This window comes from Saccopteryx leptura, chromosome 2, assembly GCF_036850995.1.
Source record: "Saccopteryx leptura isolate mSacLep1 chromosome 2, mSacLep1_pri_phased_curated, whole genome shotgun sequence".
NCBI classification, from domain to species: Eukaryota; Metazoa; Chordata; class Mammalia; order Chiroptera; family Emballonuridae; genus Saccopteryx; species Saccopteryx leptura.
The window spans coordinates 177,808,618-177,813,969 of NC_089504.1; the positions used below are offsets into that span (position 1 = coordinate 177,808,618).

General features: G+C 40.0%; 1 non-coding gene across 1 annotated transcript; it reads right to left on the minus strand.

Annotated features, from left to right (window-relative positions):
- Nucleotides 1-2,015: 2,015 nt before the first annotated feature.
- TRNAT-GGU (transfer RNA threonine (anticodon GGU)) lies at nucleotides 2,016-2,091 on the minus strand. The gene has a single exon. It is a non-coding gene; the product is annotated as a tRNA-Thr (tRNA).
- Between the last annotated feature and the right edge of the window lie 3,261 nt (nucleotides 2,092-5,352).

Here is a 5,352-nt window from a genome sequence, read left to right on the forward strand (position 1 = left end):
AGCATCCTTTTAAACAATGAATGGGTCAAAGAAGAAATAAGCACAGAGATCAAAAGATATATACAGACAAATGAAAATGAAAATACGACATATCAGAATCTCTGGGATGCAACAAAAGCAGTAATAAGAGGAAAGTTCATAGAACTTCAGGCATATATGAACAAACAAGAAAGAGCCCAAGTGAACCACTTAAATTCACACCTTAAGGAACTAGAAAAAGAAGAACAAAGTCAACCCAAAACCAGCCAAAGAAAAAAGATAATAAAAATCAGAGCAGAAATAAATGAAATAGAGAACAGAAAAACTACAGCAAAAATTAATAGAACCAGGATCTGGTTCTTTGAAAAGATAAACAAAATTGACAAACCCTTGGCAAGACTCACAAAGGAAAAAAGAGAAAGAACTCATATAAACAAAATCCAAAATGAAAGAGGAGAAATCACCATAGACATCATAGATATACAAAGAATTATTGTAGAATACTACAGAATCTATATGCCACCAAATTCAACAATCTAGAAAAAATGGATAAATTCCTAGAACAATACAACTTTCCTAGACTGAGGCAAGAAGAAGCAGAAAGCCTAAACAGACCAATTAGCAGGGAGGAAATAGAAAAAACTATTAAAAACCTCCCAAAAAATAAAAATCCAGGCCCAGATGGTTATACTAGTGAATTCTATCAAACATTCAAAGGAAACTTGGTTCCTATTCTACTCAAAGTCTTCCAAAAAATTGAAGAAGAAGCAATACTTCCAAACACATTTTATGAGGCCAACAAAACCATCATACTGAAACCTGTCAAGGATGGCACAAAAACAGAAAACTACAGACCAATATCTCTAATGAATACAGATGCTAAAATACTAAACAAAATACTAACAAATCAAATACAACAACATATTAAAAAAATAATACATCATGATCAAGTGGGATTCAACCCAGAATCTCAAGGATGGTTCAACATACGTAAAACGGTTAACGTAATACTCCATATCAACAAAACAAAGAACTAAAACCACATGATCTTATCAATAGATGCAGAAAAGGCATTTGATAAAACACAACAAAACTTTATGTTTAAGAAACTCAACAAAATGGGTATAGAAAGAAAATATCTCAACATGATAAAGGCCATATATGATAAACCATCAGCCAACATCATATTAACTGGCATAAAACTAAGGACTTTCCACCTTAAATCAGGAACTAGACAGGGTTGTCCACTCTCTCCACTCTTATTTAACATGGTGCTAGAAGTTCTGGCCAGAGCAATCAGACAAGAGAAAAAAATAAAAGGCATCCATATCGCAAAAGAAGAAGTAAAGGTATCACTTTTTGCAAATGATATGATCCTATACATCAAAAACCTGAAGGACTACACAAAAAGATTACTAGAAACAATAAACCAATACAGTAAGGTCGCAGGATACAAAATTAACACACAAAAGTCCATAGCCTTTCTATATGCCAACAATAAAATATTAGAAAACAAACTCAAAAAAATAATCCCCTTCACGATTGCAACAAAAAAAAATAAAATACCTAGGAATAAACATAACAAAGAATGTAAAGGACCTATATAACAAAAACTAAAGCATTGTTAAGAAAAATAGAAAAAGACACAATGAGATGGAAAAATATTCCTTGTTCTTGGATATGAAGAATAAATATAATCAAAATGGCCATATTACTCAAAGCAATTTATAAATTTATTTATTTATTTTATTTTTTATTTTTCTGAAGCTGGAAATGGGGAGGCAGTCAGACAGACTCCTGCATGTGCCCAACAGGGATCCACCCGGCATGCCCACCAGGGGGCGATGCTCTGCCCATCCGGGGCATCGCTCTATTGCAACCAGAGCCATTCTAGCGCCTGAGACACAGGCCATGGAACCATCACCAGCGCCCGAGCTATCGTTGCTCCAATGGAGCCTTGGCTGTGGGAGGCGAAGAGCGAGACAGAGAGGAAGGAGGGGGGAGGGGTGGAGAAGCAGATGGGCACCTCTTCTGTGTGCCCTGGCCAGGAATCGAACCTGGGACTTCCGCACACCAGGCCGACGCTCTACCACTGAGCCAATTGGCCAGGGCCGCAATTTATAAATTTAATGCAATTCCCATCAAAATTCCAATGACATTTTTTAAAGAAATGGAACAAAAAATCATCAGATTTATATGGAACTATAAAAAACCTCAAATAGCCAAAGCAATCCTAAAGAAAAAGAATGAAGCTGGGGGCATTACAATACCTGACTTCAAACTATATTATAGGGCCACAACAATCAAAACAGCATGGTATTGGCAGAAAAATAGACACTCAGACCAATGGAACAGAACAGAAAGCCAAGAAATAAAACCACATATATATGGTCAAATAATCTTTGATATAGGGGCCAACAACACACAATGGAGAAAAGAAAGCCTCTTCAACAAATGGTGCTAGGAAAACTGGAATCCCACATGCAAAAGAATGAAACTCGATTACAGCTTGTCCCCTTGTACTAAAATTAATTCAAAATGGATCAAAGACCTAAATATAAGACCTGAAATAATAAAGTACATAGAAGAAGACATAAGTACTAAACTCATGGACCTGGGTTTTAAAGAACATTTTATGAATTTGACTCCAAAGGCAAGAGAAGTGAAGGCAAAGATAAATGAATGGGACTACATCAGACTAAAAGGTTTTTGCCTAGCAAGAGAAACTAAAAACAAAATAAACAGTCAACTAAATGGGAAATGTTATTTTCAAACGACAGCTTAGATAAGGGCCTAATATCCAAAATATACAAAGAACTCATAAAACTCAACAACAAACAAGAAAACAATCCAATAAAAAATGGGAAGAGGGCATGAACACACTCTTCTCTCAGGAAGAAATACAAATGGCCAACAGATATATGAAAAGATGCTCAGCTTCATTAGTTATTAGAGAAATGCAAATCAAAACTACAATGAGATACCACCTCACACCTGTTAGATTAGCTATTATCAACAAGACAGGTAATAGCAAGTGTTGGAGAGGCTATGGGGAAAAAGGAACTCTCATTCACTGTTGGTGGGACTGTAAAGTAGTACAACCATTATGGAAGAAAGTATGGTGGTTCCTCAAAAAACTGAAAATAGAACTACCTTATGACCCAGCAATCCCTCTACTGGGTATATACCCCCAAAACTCAGAAACATTGATATGTAAAGACACATGTAGCCCCGTGTTCATTGCAGCATTCTTCACAGTGGTGAAGACATGGAATCAACCAAAATGCCCTTCAATGGAAGACTGGATAAAGAAGATGTGGCACATATACACTATGGAATACTACTGAGTCATAAGAAATGATGACATCTGATCACTTACAACAAAATGGTGGGATCTTGATAACATTATACGGAGTGAAATAAGTAAATCAGAAAAAAAAAAGAGGTGAGTGACGTCACGGAAATGGCGCCGTGAGCAGCGCGTCCGACAGATCTCCCCAAAATCACAACAAATTTATCAACTAGAAACAGGAAAATTTATCTTCAGAGCATTACGGAGTTCCACACAAACTGAAAGCAAAAGGACTGTTATCACTTGAATCTGAGAGACGAGGGTGTGGAGGAAGCTACCGCAGGGACGTTCATTCAAGCCGCGAGGAAGTGCGCCTGTGGTAAGTCATCCCGCACTCGGGAGCCGCGAGCAGCAGCCTCGAGCCGCCGCCGCCAGCCGCCGCCGCGAGCAGCGCCCGGGTCGGTTGCAGAGCGAGCACCGCCCACACTCCGGAGCGGCGAGCAGCCGCTGGCACATGCCCGGTCTGGTTGCAGACCGAGCATTGCAGACCGAGCACCGCTAACGTTCCCAGCGGCCCGCGCACGGGGAGCGGGAGAGGCCCCAGGGCGGTATTCCCTACTTGGGAGATTCTCTCCGCGGGCGGGGCACCTCACCCAGCCATTCAAGCTAACAATCAAGCGTTGGGGGAGGGGCGCGCGCAGGCAGCCTGAAATACCTTCGGGAGCACAGCTGCGACCCAATTACTAAAATTAACTTAACCCGTGAAATCTGCGCACCCTCGGTTCTAATTGATAAGATCTCTCTCAGTTCACCGACCCAAGACAAGAGGCGTGATATTTTTTAGTGCCTCTCGCTAAAGAGGCGGGGGCAACTTCTGATTGATAGAGCCTCCATATTCAGGGATAAACGCTAACAAGAAGGACTTGGCAGATAATAAGATCTATACCACACTAGTCGCAAGCAGAGACTAGTGCCTCTTCTTACCAGCCAAAACAGGCTACAAAGTGTGGAAAGCCTGGGTTGAGAGGTCCAACTGAATGCTAGGCGCTGAACAGTCACCTTGACAACAATTGACTCCCACCCCCGCCTGATTACACTGGAGGCCCTGACTGCCAGAGCTCTTCCCAAAGCCTTGCACTGAGTGGGGATAGAGTAGGGATTTCCCAGCTCTTTGAGCCTCTTACTCCCCAGGCAGAAGCAGTGGCAGCCTTATAGCTGGATCACCAGGCTGCTAATTCAGGAAGGGGGGGACTAGGAGAGAGACTCCAGGAAAGCAAACTCTCTCATCGTTGGACCCTGCAAACGCCAACAAGCCTTGACTACCAGCAAGACTAAAGCCAATTATATGACATTGCCATAGAATCCCATCAACTGCAAATCCCTACCTAAATGTGACACAGGGGCAGAGCCTGGGGTACAGAGTCACCGACCAGGAAGAGGGAGAGAAAAGAAAAAGGAAGAAGTTAACATCTCAAAATCAAGAAAAATCCACAGACTTTACAACTTGTTCCACTAATTTTTTTTTTGTTGTTGTTGTTGTTGTTTGTTTCTTCTATCTTATTGCCTTTATTTCCTCCACCTCGGTCCTTCTATTCTCTGCCCATCTTATGCTTCCCTTTTCTTGAACTACACTACCCATAAGTGTTACATTTTATTTCTCTTCTTCATCCTCACCCTCCTTTGGGGTTATACTCCAGGACACTTAACTCTCATCTCTCCTCTTTTGTTTTTTTTTTGTTGTTGTTGTTGTTTGCTTTATTTTGTTTTTTTCTCTTCCTTTTTTATTTCTTCCTTCGTTTTTCTCTTTTTCTTATTCTTTCCTTTCTATTCGTTTTTTCTTTTCTCGTTTTACTTTCCTCCCATTTAATCCTCAATCACGAACAAATTAGTTAATTTGGGACTCAAGGTTTTTTTTTGGCTTTATTTTTCTTTTTCGCTTTTGTTTTTGTTTTTTTCTTGTTAGTTTATTTTTGTGGCATTTTGGGTCCTCCCAACCCAAGGTCTCCATTGTATTTGGTCTTCGCTCCACTTAATACAACAGATTTTTACTTATTATTTTTATTTTTTCTTCGTTATTATTC